This window comes from Dryobates pubescens, chromosome 6, assembly GCF_014839835.1.
Source record: "Dryobates pubescens isolate bDryPub1 chromosome 6, bDryPub1.pri, whole genome shotgun sequence".
NCBI lineage: Eukaryota > Metazoa > Chordata > Aves > Piciformes > Picidae > Dryobates > Dryobates pubescens.
Window position 1 is genome coordinate 28,604,128 of NC_071617.1, and position 21,477 is coordinate 28,625,604.

The 21,477-nt window shown below is 36.9% G+C and overlaps 1 protein-coding gene across 4 annotated transcripts in view; it reads left to right on the top strand.

The window, feature by feature from the left end:
• The window catches only part of SMOC2 (SPARC related modular calcium binding 2), a 134,220-nt gene that overhangs the window by 102,069 nt on the left and 10,674 nt on the right, over window positions 1-21,477 (top strand). The gene's annotated exons all lie outside the window — the stretch shown is intronic.

Sequence of the window (21,477 nt, forward strand, 5' to 3'; positions counted from 1 at the left end):
TGCATATTTATACCATCTGAAAATTTGAACCCATTGCATTTTAAGCCAACTATTTTAAGCAATAATTTGGAAATAAATCAAAATGCAGGTTTTGGCACTGATATCTTGTTAAGGGAAAATTGTAAAAAATAGGGGCACCTTGAAGTCTGTGGCAAAATTCCCATTGATCTAAATTGAGCTGAGAACATATCCTCACATCCTAAGGGTAACTTAATATAAAGCATCTGAAATTGAAAGCTAATCTAATGTTTGTAAGAACAATCCAAGCCACCTGTATTTGTAAGATCAGGCTGGAAGTTATACAGTAATAATTTTCCCCATTAGATTTCTAGTCCATTTTTTAAAAAATCAAGGCATTTTTCTGAGGTTACTTGTGGGTTTGATCCTTCTCAGAAACTAGTTATTCTGGGATAATAAAAATGATCCCCAAAAAGCATATTGAAAGTCACATGTGTTTTTTAGTTTTCTCACAATCAGTTTTCAAATGTTTGTATTTTGACCTTTTGTTCTCCTCCATGTTATACGTATGTTGAATCCCTGTGATGAACTGACATATTGTGTAAAGAGCCTTGAAAGGTTTATTTCAGGCTTTGGAATAACTGATGTGTTAAACAGAAATTCAATTTTCTACACACCTGTTCAAGAGTATTTAAAACATTTTAACTAAATTTATAGTATGATGCAATGACCTAGAGGCCCCTTCATTTTCCTAAAGCCATGAGTGATAATAGCTAAAATTCAGCCAAGCTAAAGAAATGCCAGTTCCTGGAACAGTATTTTTTCAGGCTTTATTTGTATTCATTAGTTTTTAATAATCAGTAAAATATTTTTCAGCAGACTCCCTCAATATATAGTTAATTATTTATAAATTGTGTAGATCACTACCATATTTATACCTTAAGTACATGGTACAACATACCCAAATATAGAAATAAGAATAATAATAAAAGATTAAATAAACACTATTTTGAATTTAAAAAGTAATTTATTAATAGTAGATAATATAGTTTCTTCCTGCACTCCAGCACATTGTCCTGTGCCTTCTCTGAGCACTATATCTTTGAGACCGGTGCCTTGGATAAGCTACCTGTTCATAAAACTAGTCTTGGCTCTAAGCAGCCTCTAAGCAGGAAAGGGACTTGCATATAGAAAAGAGCAAGACATGGCAGCATGCTTAGGCAGTGCCAGACCATTCAGCTAATTTGCCTCAAGGCTAATCTTTTTCTTATTTAAAAAGTATGCATCAAACTCAAGAAAGCTCTGTTTTAGCCTCTGCTGTTTATGAGGGCTGGATAATCCTGGGATAATCCTTTATACTCCTTCTATTTGCTCAAAAATAGCATAGCTTTCAGCTGCTAAACATTCTCTTTTCCTGAGATGCTGATGTTATTTAACTCAGCTGGAATACAGTAGAATACATCAATGGCATTAAGTTACTGTAGAAAACTACTTGTGAGAAAAGATTAACAGTTCAGTCTGGTTTTTCATCCTTCCTGACAATCCCTCATCTTCCTGAAAAGCCTCACTTTAGAAGCTTCTCATTATGATCTGAACCTGGAACATTTCTCCAAGTATATGAGCGTTTCAGGTTTTCTATAACACTGAATTAATATATATCTGGAGTTTCCATTTCTAATGTCTGGAGTTTATTCAGTGATACAAAAAGGATCAAAATCAAGAAAAAATGACATCTTTGCTCAGTTTCTATGAGACCAATTTTGAATTCTAACTTTAGCCAAAGTATAGACCACTGGCCCCTCTTCACCACAATTCAAAACTAAAACCCAGTGCCTTCCATTCAGGGCCTATATGCTCTGCTCATTGCTGGGTTAGTACTGTGATTTGGTCTACAGCTAAAAATGTCAAGATATTACTTAATTGAAATGTCTTAATATGTGTTCCTTGTATAGTCAATCAAATTACTTGATTAAAAAAATTCCCTTTAAACTTTTCCTTAAATATTGTTATGTTGAACTACTTGTTGTTTTCTGGTTTCACAGCCTACCAGTGACTCTGTTCTTATCTATTGTTTTGTCCTGTGGATCTTCATAATCTTAGTTTAATCTTGCCATTCAAGTAGTTGGTATTTTCTCCTGAAAATCTTGCATTACCACTATTTAACTGACTTGTTTGTGTTACTTTATCATAATGGCTTTATTTACTGTGTTTCTGAAGGGGCAATCCTGCAGTAACCCTGAACAGCTGGCATTTTGTGAAGCAAAACTTGTGATTTCGGTTATGGGTGAATTACATGTTGATAAGTACAGTTTGCTTCTGGTTGTTCACCATGCTTCTTTTCTAAAGTTAAAGAGAAATAATAAGAAATGCTGAAACCACAGTGATGCAAGATCCATAGCCAAACAGCCATCATATAAAGTGTCTCACTTCAAAGACATCTTTTTTCCAAAAAGACAGTGATAGAGGTTTAACTGCTTTTTCCTTTTGAGCTATGTTCCACTACTCTTTTACAGATGCTTTGCTTTTGACCATGAGCAGGGTAGATTTCATAAGGTACCAGACTCTTTCTCTGCTAAAATGCTGAGATACCACCACTGGGCTGTAGTTTCACACAGTTGTTTTTTTCCTCTGTGTAGTCCAATATTGGCACAGAGCAGAAAATAATCTTATCTTACTACAAATTATTAAATATTTGAGTGACTAAAACTTTGTTTATTGTTAAAGATACCCATTAAGTCATTGTCTGTTTCTTACTGTAATGCATGGGCTTCAATTTGTTATTCCACTTGGCATGTAACTTTGCCCATAGAGCTGTGATTTAAAAGGATTGTATTTTTATGATGTAACTAGTGTTTTGCCTGCATGTGCTAATATTTAAAATATCCCTTTCTGCTATTGAATCTTAATGCTCTAACTCATCAAACAATCATTCAAAGTTGCTGACTGTAGAGGGAGTGAGTATGGCTAACATCAGTAGTTGTACTTGAATATATTTGATAGCTCAAGTTAAATCAAGTAATTGCCACTTTAACTGAACAGATCATAAAAACTAACAGCTGTGGTATTCCACAAGAAGTAAGATACAACTTGGCCTTTTCTCTGCTGTGGTTGATGGTATTCACCTGAGACTGGATAACACAGCATTTATTTCTTGCACAGTTCCACTGTGAAGTGTTTTTAGCAAGGAAGTCAGTCTTGCAATAGTAGTAGGGTATGTGTTTAAAAAAATGGTGTATTTTTCAGATACTACTTCATCTCACTTAAGTATTTGGAAGATTGCCTACACTGTGGATATCACTCAGGGCAGGGAGAGGAATGACTAATGGCTCCCTAAAACCAATTTAGTCTAATGAAATATTAGATTCCTTTCTTCTTAAACTAGCACTTCATACAGACTGCGCAGCCCTGTTCACTCTGATAAGCTCCAAGCCTCTGTGCATCAACTAGCACTATACTTGAAGTGTTTTCTGCTTGTGAGTAATCAGTGACTCAAAAGCATGTAGTGCTGAGAACTTCTGAGGGATAAAATGAGTTCTAGAATTGAGAGCTGAGAGCCTTTCTGCAAAACAGTGCATGTGAAACATCTTTGTTTCTTTTAGGAATAGTTCTGCAGAAAATATATGTGAGTATTGAGAAAATAAGAGTACTGATTATCTATTAAAAAAAAAGTCTGGAATTTACAGTGAAAATATCTCAGACCCTTTAAAAATAGCTGCTTGTAAGTACATGACTATACCTACTGAGGTATTGTCTGTGCCTAGTAAAAAATGCTATCATAAGCAGAGTGAAACTTTGATCACATTGGAACCTGAAAGGGATTAAAATATTTTCTCTCACTGAGCAAACTTTGCTGTTGTATTCCTAAAGCTACTAAGCTTTAAGAAATGAAATTTTAAAATATTAAAATAATTTCTGTTACTGTGAGAGGTATTTCATAATATCTGAATTCTAGTTCTTGAGTGAGGAGCATTCAAAACAACAGAATGGGGAAAGATTAGAGTAGAATGAGGTGAGTTTTCTACCAGAATACCTTCAATCATTATCATCTGGCAATCTGAAAGATTGCAGGAAAATCTCATATAACTGAATGGAAAAGGTGAAAACCTTTTAGTTTGCCAGTGCTGTAATCATAATGAAAAATGATACCTGAACCTTATCACAGCAGTGAGTGGAAGTTGTATAAGACACTATTTCTTCTAAGGCGCATGGTATGAGGCTTCTTTTTTTTTTCATCTGATACAATATAAACTGAATAAAAACATGTCATCAATTCCTGCAAAACAGATATCTTGCTTTCTTGTGTTTTCATACTTGGATACAAGTTCTCCTTGATTTTCTGGCAGAAACTGCTCTTATGTTTAATCTCTGAACAGGGAAAAATAAATATTTTAGTTTCTCAGTGAGCATACATCTGCAGCTATAATTTCAAGAGGTAGCAACAATGGTTTATTCTATGTGTTTAGTCACTTTAAGAAGTGTTTCATTTTTTAAACAAAATGAGAACAGTCAGTTCAGTGGGACTCTCAGTTCCCAGCAACTTTGAAAATAACTTGTTCTGATAATAAACAACCCTAGTCAATTTGTGTTTTGTATCAGAAAGTGACTTTTTCAAATACAGGCAGAGTTATGAGGTTAGGACTTGTGAAAATTAAGCCAGTGCAAGACTTCTAACATTTTGAGTGAGTTAACATATAATAGAGAAAATAACATCAGCTTTGATTGATGAGTAATAAAGTGTCAAGCAGTGAGATTAGCTCACTTGTCAAGAAAAATGAAAAAGATTTAGTCAAAAGTGTTCATAGTATCACAGTATCACAGTATAACCAAGGTTGGAAGAGACCCCAAGGATGAATCTTTGATCTCAAATCCATAGGAAGAAAATATTTTGATTTTAGCCTGTATTAATCTTTCTGTGCAGTTACTTTTGAGAAAAAAATGTTTTGGACAAAAGGGAGTGCATTCAGTGTTCATGTTTTCTAGATACTAGCATGGATTGATTGAGAGGACCAGTAGCAATGGTCAACAGTATGAGGCAAAACTAGTGTTGACACTGTCACCGAAATTTGTTTTATTTTAGAATGTAAAATATCAGTATTTAGCAGTGTTTCCAGATGAGGCTCAAAGGTAATGCCAGGTTATTGCTCTTCTAGTCATGAGGGATGAAAGACATGACATACATGCTATGTCTTGGTAAGGAAGTGCAGCCACAAATAAAGGACAGCATACCTATTACTGTTAGTATGGAGAGGCTGAAAGCAGAGATGTGTTTGGGAAGTCTCCACGCTTAGTCTAGTTAATGGTTCATATCACAGTAATTTGTAGTTGTATATTCTGGGATCTGTGTGTTCTGGGCACTGTGCAAACACACAACAAGATGATGTCTGGAAAATTTGCTGTCTATTGACTGTAAGGTCACTTTGGCAATGTGTGGACAGATGCCATCAACTGAAGAGGCTATAAAAGTTCCTCAGAGTGCTTCAGTATATCAACATGTGACACCGCTGTTTCATACTGGCCAATCTATGCCTGCTTTGCTCCAGGTCCTTTTTTTGCATCAGGTATTTAGACAAACATGTTTCTTTGGGCTCAGTGATGAGATGTAGAACAAGTCACCTTGTTCCTAGTGATGCTCATGTATAGACTGATGTTATTCCTTGGGTTCAATTACAAATTGTAGGTCTCCAGAAGTGAAATCCTTTGAGGAGGAAATGAAGTTATTCAGACATCTGGGAATACTTTCAAAGGATTCAGAATGCTTTGCTGGATTCTGAATTTGCTTCTCTATAGCTCATCAGGGTGTTCATAGATTCCCAGTGTGAGCATATGGCAAAAATCCATGGATAATTTTGGGAAATAAATTATTCACAAATTTTGCCATTTATGCTTGTGAAATTCTTGAATTTGTTCACTATCTAGAAATGTCCTCTGGTAAATCCTCTTGCTTTGCCAGTCATCCACAAGCCATTCATTGTATATATTCCTAAAATACAGTTCATGACCCACTGAACCCTCATCCTGCCAGCACTTACCCACATTCTTCTTGTGATTAGCTCCATTAAAATCAGAGTCACCTTTACATAAGGTTGTAAAGTTAAACTACAGCATAATGTAGGATGAATATATAGATTTGTTCCATAGCCCTTGATAGTCTACATGTCTGTGTAGTCTGTGTTAAATAAGGTGCAGGCACTCAGAACCACTGGAAAGTTGGGGGTTTTCACAGTATCACAGTATCACAGTATAACCAAGGCTGGAAGAGACCCCAAGGATCATCAAGTCCAACCTGATACCATGATACTACTCCTAGTCCCTAACTAGAGAGTTAGAGAATCCATCCTTATGAGTTTGAATTTTGGGTTCGAGTGCATAATCCAGATTTGCTGAAATTAGCTTTGGAACACAGTTAAATGCAAAACAAATGTAACTGAGTCAAATTAATTTAAGAATCAGTGAGTGTTCATCAGAATTTTTTATGACATGCATCACTACGGACTCTTCTGTGCTGTGAACTTTATAATGAGGAAAAGTACCAATAAGCAAATAGTTCCTAGGTTTTGTATCTATCCACAGTCTTAACAGAAGGTGTTTACTAGAGATGGACACATTTGTTCACATTTGTTAACCTGGAGTTAAAAATATTTAGCAGATCTCTGAAGAGAAAAGCAGAATCCAGGCATAGCTATTGACTGGCATATTTAACTATGTAGTTAGCTATATTATATATACTATATATATACCTTGTAGTGAAAGAATATACCACATAAATGGAATTTGACTTTCATTTCTACAGTCTTACCACTATTCCTACGTGTCTCTCATCTGCATCATTTCAACCAGGAAGGCATAAGACGCTCCAGTAGTTGTGTATGTATGTGTCTATGTGTGCATTGAAATAATCACCAGAGCCTAATAAAAGTTAGTCCTTCCTATACGCTAGAGATTTCCATCCCCTTAATTTCAACTCAGAGAAAAAGAATATCTCTGAAGCACTGAAAAGAGCAGATTCCAGGCATTTCCATGAAGATACGTAGCACATATTTGCCACCTTGGAAATTTTTTCATATATCTGGTACTTGATCCATTAGGCTCTGAATGCAGAAAGTAAATTTAAAATTATTTAGAGAGGTATTTTATTAGTTAGGATTTTTATCTCCCTTTGAGATCTGTATAGCTGAATTCACAGTATCAAGTAAAGAACTGGAAGGATGCAAAAACCCACATTCCTAATATAATGTTTTAAAGCCCTGGATTTCTTTTCCCCCAAAGAGCATGTGCTATTCCAGAATATGTGAAGGTGTGTCGTGGTATAGTTTCTATTGGCATTTCTTTGAGGTAATGTGTGCTTGTAATTTCACCGTGCAGGAATAAGGTGTTTCTGATTTATGCAGAATAAAAGCTCTTATATGAGATCTTACACAGCGTTAAATTTAAATCTGTGTTTATACTAGTATACACATGTGTATACACAGAGATCCCCTTATGCCTTTCAACTCAACCTCCTATGAAAGGGTCTTAAAACAGTTTCTACTTAGGAATATGCTGAAGCCATCCCAGTAAAGAGCTTTCTCATGTCTTGAATTGAACTGAACCCATTCTGTGAGCTCTAGCCTATTTCTGCTGTTAAACCATTGTGCCACTTTTAGGAAAACAAGTTACAGTTTTCCTTGGTCTCCCTCAAACTGATTGCACTACTAAAATTTAAGAAAGCTGATTTTGCTATTAAATTTAAATGTCATTTCATTAAGAATAAGGGGTGGGGGGGGAGTAAATCCATGTATGTCAAAAGTATTGTGTCGATACTTCCTCTAACATTAGCTGATATAACCCAGATGGTTATACAGGTAATTGCTGGGAAGTAGCTTTGTAATTGACTTCGTAAATAATAGTTTATTGGTATGCTTGGCAGTTGTTTGCTCTAAATAATGTTGTTATGTTGTTTAATCTGTAAAACTTTCTATTTCATTGCTTTAAATTGAAAAAAAAAAATTAAAATGTCACCATAACCCATCCTGTTAAAGTTTAAAGTGGTACAAATGACACTGATAATCAGGGCATTATGCCTACCAATTACTACAAAGAAGTTTGAAGTAGAGAACTCTGATATTTCCATTAGTGTGTTTATTTCACAAAAGGGAAGAAATAAGTGAGTTTCAATAACAAGGGTTGTAAGAAGGTTTCTAGAAGTGTCAGTGTTATAGTCCAGGTATCTCTCACAAATACTAATTTCCCCTGAAGAGCAGTGCTGGGACCTGAGTGTAGATGTTGTATTCTGCTCTCCAAGCATCTGAGTGGATGTTCATTACTCCTGCTTTCCTGCTCTGGAGTGAGGCAGCTCAGACACCAGAGTCTGGAAGGGCTGCAGGAGGTGAGGCTGGGGTGACACCAGCTGTGTTCATCCCTGTGCTGAGATAAGTTGAGACAATCAACTCCTTCCACATGTGGAAGGAGACAGCTTGTTCAGACATGAGTCTGGACTGGGGGCGAGATGTGATGAATGAGCTCTTTGTATCTTTTCCTGTCAATGAGATCTAGGAGGGGTTTTGAACATTTTTTTTTACCAAAAGTGGGATGAACTGCTCAGGCCATCCCACCTTTTTCTGTAGGCACATGTATGTACCTGCCTGCAGGTTGTTGTGTGACATACTCTTCCAAGAGAGATTTGCTCTGTGCTGTGTTAATGAGCACAACAGCCTCAGGCAATATGTTTGCTGCACATACAATGTGACTCCTCAAGCATATCCACACTCTCTAATTATCAATGATTTCCATGCATTTTAAAGCTACTGAGTCACAGGTTAGCAGTACAGAATGAGAAATGGCCACATTTTTCACTGCTTTGCATACTTTCAGATTTCTCATGCAGACCTATTAACAAATTGGAGTCTGCTTAAGCATGAGAGAAAATGTAACTTTCCAGCTGTTACAACTGTGTCTCAGCATCTTTTCTCTGAGAAAAGCAGGAAGACTGATTGTGAAAACATGGTTGATCCATATATAATGATCCATATATAATGTGACGCTTTTTCCCCTGGCAAGTCAGGATACTTAGTTAATTAAGAATTTTTGGGTAAATATCTCTCTTCCTTCTTAATCATTTAGTGGAATGCAAGTTCTCCTATCTGCTTATGCAAAGCATACTTCAGCATAATTAAAATGGCAGCTGGGTTATAGAGTCTGGGATTATCTAAACTACATAAACAGCACCTACAGAGAGTTCATGCTCCAGATGTCATTGACATTGTCATACTGAACCAAAGTCATGTATGGAAATAATTTATATTAAATATACCATCCTGATGTCAAATTTTGACAGGAAGCATGTTTCTCTGACTGAACTTACTCTGGTTCCTACTGAATCAAAGGAAGCTAAACTCATATAAAAAGATTACTTTGTTTCCTGAGTAGTTTAATTTTTGCTATGTTTATCATGAAACTCCAATGCTTTTCTGCTGCAAGCTCGGGTTTGTTTTTTTCCCCCAACACTAAAATGATGATCTCTTATGACCTGTTTGCAATCAGCAATCATATTCTCTGTTTTGATTGTCCACTTTCTTTGTCACAATGCTGATTTAATCCTTCATCTTCTGTGTTTCTTTTCCCTTGTTCTTGCTTCTTGCTTAAACAAATCAAGAAATCAAGGCTAACAGAGCATCTGTGTCTCACATGTATACAAGCCCATTTAAGTAAGAGCTGTGCAGGATTTATACGTAGTATTTTTTTCACTATATGTGTTTGTCAATAGGAAATGGTTAATACAGTAGGGATTACAAAAGTTTACTCATTTGAAGTTTCTATAAAACTCTGATTTCTTAAAACAGGTATTTTGACACCAATATTAATAGGGTGCACAGTTCTCTTGGATCCAAGCTCACAGTTCAATGCATGCATCACAAAACCTTATTGCAAACTTGGCAAATGAGTCAAGGAAAGAGATTAATGTGCAGTGGCTAAACATGCAAGGTTCAGGAATCAGGCTTTAACTTACAGCTCCCTGTATGGTTTGGTAAAAAAGTTATACTGCTGTGTACAGAAGGCACAGTGCTGTGATGCTGTCACTTCCAATGCTTGGAAAAACTTGGCTCACTGCTCATCACAAGCTGTTTTTATTTTTGAAGTTCCTTAATTTTCCTGACATAGGCATATGGCTTAATGAAACTAGGGTTATTTGTGAAAGCAGGACTCTTCTGGGAGAGCAAAAACTGTATGGTTTATTCCACAGTGAAGCCTTGTTTTGTCAAATTCCTCAGCTGCTTGAGCTTTAAGCTTGGAGACCTAGCTAAGCGTTCTGGCAAATGCTTTGTTGTTGCTAGCCCTCGTTCATATCTGTCTGTGGGGTACCTTGTGGGCAGGCTTCATTTGATAGTAACTTCATATGGAAGGCTGGGGGGGAAGGAGGAATGTCAGCAGATACACTGCTCTGATTCTTTGCAATCAGCCAAAGGAAAATCACCCTGGGAAGCAGGTCAGAAAACTCTGGTTTATGTAAGAGGAAAGGCATGCATTTCTTATCATAAAACTACTACCTGAATGAGTCTATTAAGCTTGGACCCCTTGTTCCTAATCAAACGTAGTCTTCTGGACCGAGGGTAAAAAAATCACATTAGATCCACTAGCTAGTACTTTAAGTGTAATGTTATGCCATTTTGTTAGTTCAAGAAGATATGGCTGATACATAGAAAGTGATCTACTTCAACAATGAAATTCAGAAACTGTTCAAGTGCACAGAAAGAGAAGGGTAATTGTATGCTTTATATCTCAGATGGCACTTGTAAGTGGGAGTCATTTTAAGTCCTCATACTGAGGCATATGTTTTTTTAAGTTATTATTTAAAAAGGTATTTGATATTAAAGTAAGTATTCCTAACCTGTGCATAGGCTCAAGTGAAGTTTCCCCTCACAGATGAAATTTTCTCTCTCCCTTAGTGTGGAGGATTGAAGCCTAAAACTACCACAGTATAGTAACACACTTAATTTGGAGACAAGCAGGAATTAACTAGGTTAATTTGCTTGTAGCCAAACCAAAATTTGAACTGTTTCCTTCAACAGCAAAAGATTCATTCTCCAACCCCGCTACCCCACAGCTGCCTTCCTTGTGATTTATCTTTGTTTACAGATAAAGCAGAATGCTGTTGCACAGGACAGATAAAGTGAAGACATTCTATACTCATTATATTTTCAGCAGAGACTACAGATAAATGCTTGTCATAAAAGAAGAGTGATTTATTTTTAAAACATGCTTTGATAGCTAGGCAGTTATATTTTTTTTCAGTGTTTCCTGGTAACCATTTCAAAAGACATCAGTAGTATTAATGGAATCTCAAATGCTTGAGAGATGAAAAGTGTTCCTTTTCATGCAGAAAACCCAGGAAACAGAAAAACTAAATGTCACTAAAAAATTATTATCAAACTTGAACTAGAAACTCTCATCCTGTATCATTGTCCTGATAAATGTTTCTATTTTATGCGACCATGAAATTCATAGGTCATGTTGATTCTGCTCCAGCAGATCACAGGCATCATAGCACCTCGATACACTTGGTACTACATAAAATGCCAGGTCCTATACTGTCTTGTCATTAAGCATAAAATGTTGTGATGTTTCTGAAGGTACTATGTGAGACCCCCAAGTTTTCTTTCCATTTAAAATGCAGACAACTGAATGAAACTTCTTTTTTCATAAAACTGAAAAAAGATTACTGAAATGAAGCTTGCAGTCTCTGTTGTGAATATCAAATTGAGATAAAACCACCAAAGTACACTATGCTTTTTGTAGCCCCTATGAATAATCTTTCCTTCTTATTGCCCTTTCCTGTGATGTTTGAACATTTGATTCCCCCTGTTTTTTCCACTGCTCTTTGAATTCAGCTTTATCCCATTGGAAGCTGTACCTTCTATATGTGTCCTGAGTGAAACATTTATCTTGAATAACAGTCAAGTTAACTACTCAATTTTAAACAGAATGTATTTAAAGTTAAAAATGAAATGAAATGAAACTTAATGAGTCCCTATATCGAACAACAGGCTTCTCTTGTGTATATGCACTGCTGGAAAAAAAATTAAACAGTGACTTATAGCATGGCAGAATGATAAAGTACTGCTTAAGCATTAGTTCCCACAACTCTATTGTTTTGAAAGTTAGAAAGCCTGGCATCCAAAACGTGCGTGGCAGAAAACTTCAGCACTGCACAGTGCAGTGGTCTTGATGCAGCAAAGCACAGAAATCCATGATTTTCTTTAAACTCATGAATAAATTCGATTTAATGAGAGCACTCTGTTGACACACTTGCCAGGCTATATGGAAAATGTTAGTTGCATTTTTCTATGTTAGTTGCATTTTTCTATATAATGCAGGATTAAGTCCTAATTTAATGAACATGCTATTCAGTCTGACACCACCGTTATTTTCTAAAAAAGACATGTTAATGTATCAATAGAAGTGGTTTCTGACACTATTCTGAAGAGTTTGCTCACAACAAAAGGAACCCTTCTGTGAACACACAATAACTTGATGATTAGGATACTCAGTTGAAGAGGAAAGGACCTAGGTTCAAATCCCTGATCCAAACCAGACAGAGCAGGGAATTGAACCTGATTCTCCAGTGTCAGAGATTAGGGTACTCCACTGGATAACAGCAAGCCAGGTTTCAACTCCCTACTCTGTCTGGTTTGCATCAAGGATTTGAATCTCTGTCTCCCCCATGTCAGCTGTGTGCCCTCATCACCAAGCTATTTGGCCAAGATGGGATGCAGTGTTGTTTTTTTCTTAGGATAAAAACTAAAAAAAGAAGGACAAAAAAGAAAAGAAAAAAGGAAAGCCATTCTGCACCAGAGTAAAATCTAGATTACCCAGCTGTGACATTTTCCACATCATAGAATTTTTGGTTCCTGGCCAGGGCTAGAGTGAGCTGCTTCATCATCATCACATACCAAGTGAACCAAAAGCAATAGAAAGACATAAAATCCTCTCTGTCTTGACAAATGCAACTAAAGATGTAGAGATTTAGCCATGTTATCCATATGGCTTTGGCAGAAGCAGAGAAAACAAAACGACCAGAAGCCTATTCATGTGAATGCCAGAACTATCTCAGAGAAGTACAGTTTTGTTTGGAGTAGAATGGGGGAGGAAGATTAATACTCTGTAAGTGTTGTTGGAGGTGTCTGTGTTGGAGCACAGGCTGACCATGTGAGTTCACTTGAAACTTCAAGCAGGTTTTTTCCCCTGCTGATTACCATGCTTCTCTTCTCTCCCTTGGCTTGGCTTTGTTTCTCTTGTGTTTGTATTGCACTGGAACAAGCTGCCCAGAAAGGTTGTGGAGTCTCCTTCTCTGGAGACTTTCAAAACATGTCTGGATGCATTCCTGTGCGGACTACCCTAGGTGATCTTGATTTTGGCAGGGGGGTTGGACTCAATGATCTCTGGAGGTCCCTTCCAACCTCTAACAGTCTGTGGTCCTGTAGTCCTGTGATCGTGTGATCCGTGCTTGTCTCCTTTCTCTACCCTCAACATATATTCATGTCCTTCTGCTTCCCATAAAGAAATTGGTCTGGCTTAAAAATTGATCTTTGTAATGCTACAAATAGATGAACCCTGCTGTGAAAGCTTCTGTAAATATGCTTATATAATTTGAAAGAAAGAGGTGGGGTTTAACTGTTTATCTTGTCCTTGTACACACATTGAAATTCTTAATCTAATCCCAGGCTTCTTTAAAGATTTAAGGAATTTTTTTTTTCCACATTACTTTCTCTTCAGTCTTTTGATTTTAATCAGCAGTAGACCATATGTGGATTTTTGACAATCTAGCTTGTGAACCCACCTATCGACATCTGCGAAAGGCTTATTTTACTTTAGTCATATAAAGATCTGAGACTGAAAATCAGTATTTGTATCTGTTGGAATTTGCAGTGTTGGCTGTCTCCCAGACTGGAGTGAGGACCTCTAATTTGAAATGAGTGCTTTACATTCATTCATTTGAATGAAATGGATTTAAAATAACCCCTGTTTACTAATAGGTCAACATTAGAGTATTCACAATTATACCAAAGAAATACTCACAGGAGAGTTAGACTGGAAATGGGCCATGTATGAATTATTGTCAGAATCATTATTCCAGTTCCATTCACCAACAGGCAATCACTTTCTGTTGCAAAATGCATGTCTGGAAAGTAGGTTATTATACATGCACAAGAGGGACTCTGTTTTGCCATGTATGAGCATTTGGGATGCTGCTGTTCTACACTGATTGTATTTTTAACTATATCCTGCAATGCCCAGGGCACAAAGATATAATGTGAGGGCTTGTTTCCATCATTCTCCATTTATGCACGAGCAGAGTGCAAGATGGCATGAGAACCTCCTTCATGTGTTGTTAACAAATGAAATTTTATAGCCTGCACCAGAAATAGGACACACATGTTCCTATGATTGTGTACACACAATTTGTCATTCAGTAGTCTATGCCATGCCAGCCTGTGTATAAAATGGGGTCACAATCCTGGTTTTGCAGACTGTTGGAGGGTGTGATACAGTATCTATTCTATTCTATTCTATTCTATTCTATTCTATTCTATTCTATTCTATTCTATTCTATTCTATTCTATTCTATGTCTGTTTTCTCTCGAGTCCCATGGTCAGTAAGCCTGAGATGGTTTCAAGTAACTGACTCAGGGCCACCTGATTAACATTAAACACCACAGCCTCTGCTGAAGTCAATTGTGGGCTCCTGCACAAATACAAGGAAGTCCAGGCTTTGGCACAGCACAGACTGTTCCTAGATGGGTTCCTGACCAACAGGTTATGCAGCAAACAAATGAAGTTAGCATACAGTGTAGTGTAGTGGGACAGTGTGGAAACTGTCCTTATAATCCACAATGGAGTACTATCATGTAATTGGATCTCCCTGCCCTGAAATGATCTGAAGCACTTTGTAATCAAACCACACACTATAAATTATTTTACATGAAGTTGGCTACATTGCATACTTCCTGGCATATGTCTTAATCTTTAATTTTCTCAGTTGTACTTCTGTTATTGCAGGGTCTTTGCCTCCAAGCACTGTGTGTTCATTTTCTCTGTACTTACCGTAAATTGCAAATTAAAAGTAACATAATTATCTCTGAATTGCCCTGCTTTTTATAGGATGAAGTCAAGCTCATCATTACCTGGACAGGAGTTTATTCTGGTTTAATGTGGTATATTTGGCTTGAGGGATCTATTCCAAATACATGTCAATCTGCAAAGAAAGTTGGTTTGTAAATCTGCTCTAGCTACAGAGATCTCTCTCCATCAACCTTTGAGAAGTGAGATGGGTAAAGGTGAATGAGGAGTGTGCCCTCATTTTTAAATCAGATTAATATTGTCTAGTTATTAAGCCCTGAGCCTTAAGTCTGTTGTAGTATGCCCACTTCCTTCCACAGGAACTAAGGGCATTTAATTCTAATATACCTTGTAAAAGTTTCATTATGACTGTATTTATGCTTTGGTATTAGTAATTTTATAGCATTTTCATTTAGCAAAGAATGAGACAGCAAGATTTCAAATGGTATTTTCTGAGGAAGTCTGTCACTTTTCATGGAAAGTTTCCGGAAATGTAACACAACTGCCAGTCCTAAATTAAATACTATGTAAAGAGAGAGAGAAATTTTTGTGATGCCAGGTTTCCAAGGTCTGTTTCATTCCATAGTGTTCAAGTAATGCTTTACTGGTTCTTTCTGACTCTTGCTTCACTTTTTATAAACCTCTTTTAATCACTGCTGTAAAAAGTCATTCTGAGTTAAAATCCAGTATATAGTTAATGTTCCAAAAAATACCCATACTTGCCTTCCCTTATTCCCAGCTCTCCTGTGTTAGAAATATGATTTCTAAATATTTTATTTGCTAATTATGGGAGGGAGTAAAAATTATACAATAATATTGATGAAAATTTGTCTCCTAATTCAAATTCAGTACTTGCAGCTATCTGTATAAGGAAAATAACACATGGGTAAAGATTCTGATACTTCACTTGCCTGCCTGCAATATAACTAGATCTTCTGTCTCCTTTCTTGCACTTCCCTTCTTCACCTCCTTTTCCAGATCATCCTGCACCATACAACAATATGCTTTGTGCCCTAGAACTAGGTTTATAATAGGTGGGTCTGCCACTGCTCTCATTTTCAGAGTAAAGAGACACCAAGTCACTGCATCTATGGGACACTCCATTTGTGTAGCACAGGTTGGGAGTGTTCTGTATCATCTACATTTGGATTTAAAAAAACCCAACAATGCAGTAATGCAAAGGTGCATTAGAAAAAATCCACTGACTGAAAGGTATTTTTAAGGAGTTCTGACCTCACATCTCCATCCGTACTGCATTATAACTGTAAGAACCACAGACTGGTACAAAGGTTCTCCTTTTGTCTCTGAAAATCTGGCACTGCTCTGTGGACAGGGACTCTCTGAAAATAGCTCTCACATACATGTATGCTGCTGGCCTGACAGTTTCTAACTCAGCTCTGAATTTTCTTCATCTTTGTGCTCTAATGTTCCTAGTATCTGAATAGAAAGCTGGTTTTGTGGCTTTAACTGAGAGTAGATGCTTTTGGGAGTTTCAACTGATGCTTCCAGTGGTAAAAGTCTCAATAAGAGGTATCCAGAAGGATTAAAACCAGCATCAGTTTGTAGAAAATACTGTTTTTCATGCATGCTTCCAAGGAGCACACTGCTTAGATTAATTAAGTAATGTGAAAAACATCCCCACTAGCAAGTCCCCATAGTTCAATTTTTCCAGCAGGAGACCAGAATTATGCACCTTATTTCTGAGGTCACTTCCATAATTGCAGCAACATATATTTTTTGTAATAGCTTTTCCTTTTTAATGGATATTTAAATGGAGGTAATAAAATATGGTTATTTCATACCCATCTCCTGAGAGGAAACATAACAGCATGATGAAAATACCAGTGGACTGGAAGTAACCAATGTCTACTAAAAAGGACTGCATTTTGACTCTCTAAGTAATATTGGTTGTTAATTGTTAAGACTCCCAGGGTGACAAATTGGACTTTCAGATGCCTGCTACACTATATGAAACTGAATCCCAAAATATTTCAATTTTATAAAATGTTTTGAAAGTGTTACTACAGTCAGAAATACCAGCTGTATATCTCAGAGAGAGGCAGTCATGAAATACAGCATTTAAAGCAGAAGTATAACCTTTTGAAAATTTGATCTAGTTGCTTTGCTCTTCTGAACTTTTTGTGGGAGTTTATCAAAAAGTCTTTGGCCTTCAAAGGTGAGGTAGACATTGTGTAGGTAGTGGCTAATAAAAACATTAACTGCCATGTGCTGTTTAGGTAGTAAAGGAGCAAGACCTCCTTAATCATCTGAATTTTCAAGGACTTTTTCCTGTTCCCTGTCAAAACTAGAAAGGCAAATAAGGTCCACAGACCTTCTCAACCCTTTGGATGGCATCTGAGAGATTACGGTGTTCTGGTTGATTCAGTGTCTCAAAAGCCTGTCAAAGTCTCATGGAGGGAAAACTAATCTGAAAAGTGTTAATCAAAAGTTAGTAATTTCACATGGCTTGTGTTATACTGTGATGTTATTATTCTCCTCTAATTGTTTAGCAGTAACTGAATGACGTGCATTGAATTGCTTTTCCTATCAGCAAATGCCTTAGCCTGTCAGTTGCCTGTGAAAACTGCTTATAGGATCATATTTGTTTCTGCTATGAACATTTTCCCTTCTTTCCACCACATTTACCCTAAGAATAACAGAGTAGTCTGAGCCTAAATCAATTTACAAAACAGATGTATAGAGAATTTATCACAAACAGTTTTACAGCACCTGGGATTGCAAGTTAGCCCTCTGGAGTTCCTCAGTACTTAATAATAAATGAAGAAGAGATACATTTTAAGGGAGGTCCTGTCCTATTCTAAGAAAAATCTAAGGTAGTTGTCATGCCTTTAATTACTTGAGTGACTGACTCAAGACAGTTTCCTGTCTTGCAGGAAGATTAATGTAAACTTCATTTTAAAGTGATTAATCTTATCTATTATATTCATATTTTCACAGAAATGAACAAAATACTTTTCTAGCCATGACTTCAGATGTGCTCTAAAAGATTACCTTTGAAGATTGACAGTAGCAGATTAGTATCAACAAAGCAGGGAGCTCCAAGGCACTTGGGTGCATATCAGAGGAGTATTATAGAAAACTGATCCACAGACTTAACTCAAAAAAATCCATCCACAGTACTAAATATGGACATACAGAGAGAGAGTCACATGTACATATGAGATGTATAATGTATAATGATGATTCTTTGATTGCCTTTAAATTATAGCTGAAATTAGGTGTTTGTATATTCCCATCATTTGTGGTATGTATTTGTTGGTCTAACTTTTACACTAGGTAAAACTATCCTTAACGCAAACACTCAACTCTATGTTACATCTCTGAACCTGCAGGTTGACCCCATGTGGTTTTAGCTTCAAGCCTTTAACAACAAATTATTACGTAAGCTGTCAAATCCACACAGGACAAGCAGCTGCAGAAGAAACTGAATCACATAAACCATAGTGAGAAGCATAAGGCTTCCATAAGAGACTAGTCTTCCCCTTTCTGTATTTAGTCCAGTGAGAGTGAATTTTTCATTACAATCAGGATAAAACTCTGCCAGTTTTGCCATTTCATCTGCAGGGTTGTTGAAAATTCAAGCTCAGCAAGAAGCCTCCCGAGAATTATTCTGAGTTAATAACACCTGTGAAGGACGGAGATTTCACTGTGAGGTGAATTGTGTTACTGCCCACACATCAGCAAAAGTTATAATTGTGAGAAACTGAATATTTTCTCTGTATTTAACTGGTGAGGATTTTGTGGAGTGTCATTTTACATTAAGTATTAGAGTTATAACTTAGAATGCTTCACAGCAACCAATTGTGTTTGGTTTAACAGCAAGACTGAGAATGAGATTTCTATTGCTGTCAGCTGCTATTGTAACTATACAACACACATTTAAAAACCTTTCTTAATCTTAGGGAAATCTGTCAAAGACAGATTTTAAACTGTGATATTTCCCCCTCCTTGTTTTCTTGTGAATTTAGGAGCTGATGCATTCCCTTACCTAGCTGTATCTCATCAATAGAAAGCTAACTCATGATTTTGAGCTCTACATATGTAGCACGTTTACACTTAGCGGCTCCCTGGACATCACTGAAAACTCTCTAAGGCCTACATTTTTGTTTCTTCCAGATGTTTCAAGAATACACTCATAAGTAACATTCTGATGGAGCTCCTAAATTAAATTAGATACTAACATTATTACATAGAAAAAAAATAATTTTAAAAAAATTAATCAATTTGTCATCTCTATGTGCTCTGCATTGTTCTATGCTGAGTTATCACTGTCTGCGTTTTCTACAAGCCCTGCATCAATTCATGTTTGGAGCAGGATTTAGGCTTCTGCCTGGGCAACAGTGGCACAACCCTTGCAAGAAATGAAGAAAGTTTGTATCATTTAATATAGGTCTGCACAGTGAGCCTCAGGCAGACCTTTTTTTGCCTGTCCCTTGAAGAGAACCAGCTGAGCTGCACTGGCCAGGTATCCTTGCTAGTGGGATGTAGCTCTGTGCTTAGTAGGTTGCTTGGAGATTTAGTTGCTTGTTTCAAGCAGGGTGCCGTGCTTGCACAGATGACACTGAGTTCTGCATGGGAACTTCTTGGGCTCTGCCTGCTCACCTCTGGGCAAACATGCTCTTATGGCTTGCAGAGTTGTATGGTTTCATGTAAATTACAGTGCACAATTTACATGCATGGTCTCAGTGTCTGAGCCCTACTTCCCAGCAAGTTCTTTGCTCTAAAGAATATGCTTTTGAATTATGCACTGAATGCTGTCAGGAACCTGTTGGTAAAGTCTTCTGTCCCTCCTTGCCAATCTCTTGCCACACTTCTTGTTTGTGTGCCTTACAGAGAAAGCTCAAGTGCTTGTCACATTGAACTAAAACTTAAGATTATAGTCATAGCTATTGGTTTGGTTTCTTTGTTGTTGTTGTTGTTGTTTTGGTGATTGTTTTTTTAATTTTCTTTTTAAATTTATTTTTCCCCTACAATTGTAACAGGAAATTAAAAATATTGGCAAAGGCTAAGGGAAGAGGAACATATGTAGGAGAGTGACAGTTGCTTTCAGGTGCATACTCTTAGCATAGTGAAACTTGTTTCAGTGAATTCCTGTTACGTGCCTTTTGCAGTTACCAGAATAAAATGATCCTGGTGCTAAAGACAAACATATAAGAGATGAGGAACTCATAACTGCATGAGTGTGCTAGTCAATACTATTTAGTGGGTGCTGCTGCTGCTATACGTAATAGCTGAGCTATTCTTACTGCAGCTCAGCTAAGGGCTAATACAACACAGGTTCATTTTCTTCAATCAACCTGGGATGTATTAAAAAATAATTTGCTGGGAAAGGTGAGGTTTTCAAGCTCAGATAATCCTTCTGCCTGCTCTAGGGGTCACTGAGAAGTGTAATGTAATAATGAATCCCCACTGATTTACTAACTTTCCTTTTCCATAACACTTCAAAGTGTTTCATTTTTACACTTAAGAGCAGAACTGGAGGTAAGCAGGCCTCCAGCACAGAATTGTCTATGAAAGTTTTGCTGTGGGCTCCAGCTTCAAACATATGATCTCTGTGTTACTGCTCATGAATCATCCTAGAGTTTAACTGAGATATTACAGGGCTAGAGGAAGACCTGATGTTTGACTCAGAGCTCTAGGGAACAGGAGAGGAAGCAGGTGTATTATATAAGCAAACCTCTATGTGTCAACATCCATGGGCTTTATGAATTTATCTACTCCAGCTGCACTGCTCTAAGAGCGAATCTTTCAATAGATATTTATTTAGCATGTTATATGTCTCAAATGTGCTGTCAGTTTCTTTTAGAGAAGAGCTTTGTGACATGAGAGATGTAATTATGAGAATGATCTAGCATGACAATAGGATCTCACAGTGTGAAATAAAATACCAGTTAACAGCATCCAAGTGGACTAGGTGCCATAGATTGGGAGTACAAGGAAAAAGGGAAAGAGGCAAGTAACTGGCTGTCATTTTGCAGAGAGGAAAGCCAAAGCACAGAGAGAATGTGTGTCAAGAAAACTAATGGTAGTTCAGAGGAGCAAAAGTGGAAACCTGAAAGAATTGTTGTACTGTGGGTTTTTATATCACGATTCAAATGGTGTGTATCATGTACAAACTTCTGTTGTTTCAAACAGTTCTCAAAATGTGACATTCATTGTAAAAAAAAATCTTATAGAAGGAAAAATGATGGCTAAAAGTGAAATAAAGGATCCTAAGTTATGCAAAACAGATTCCCACTTGCATGAGTTGATAGATGATTGATAGAAAGATGTTTTCTATTGCTGCTCTGTGTTATAGATAAGTACCTGAATTTAGACGTTTGTCTTTGAATTACATTACGAACTTGAGTACAATTGCTGGGATTTTTTTTATGGAAAGTCACATCTATCTCTAAGTTTGAACTA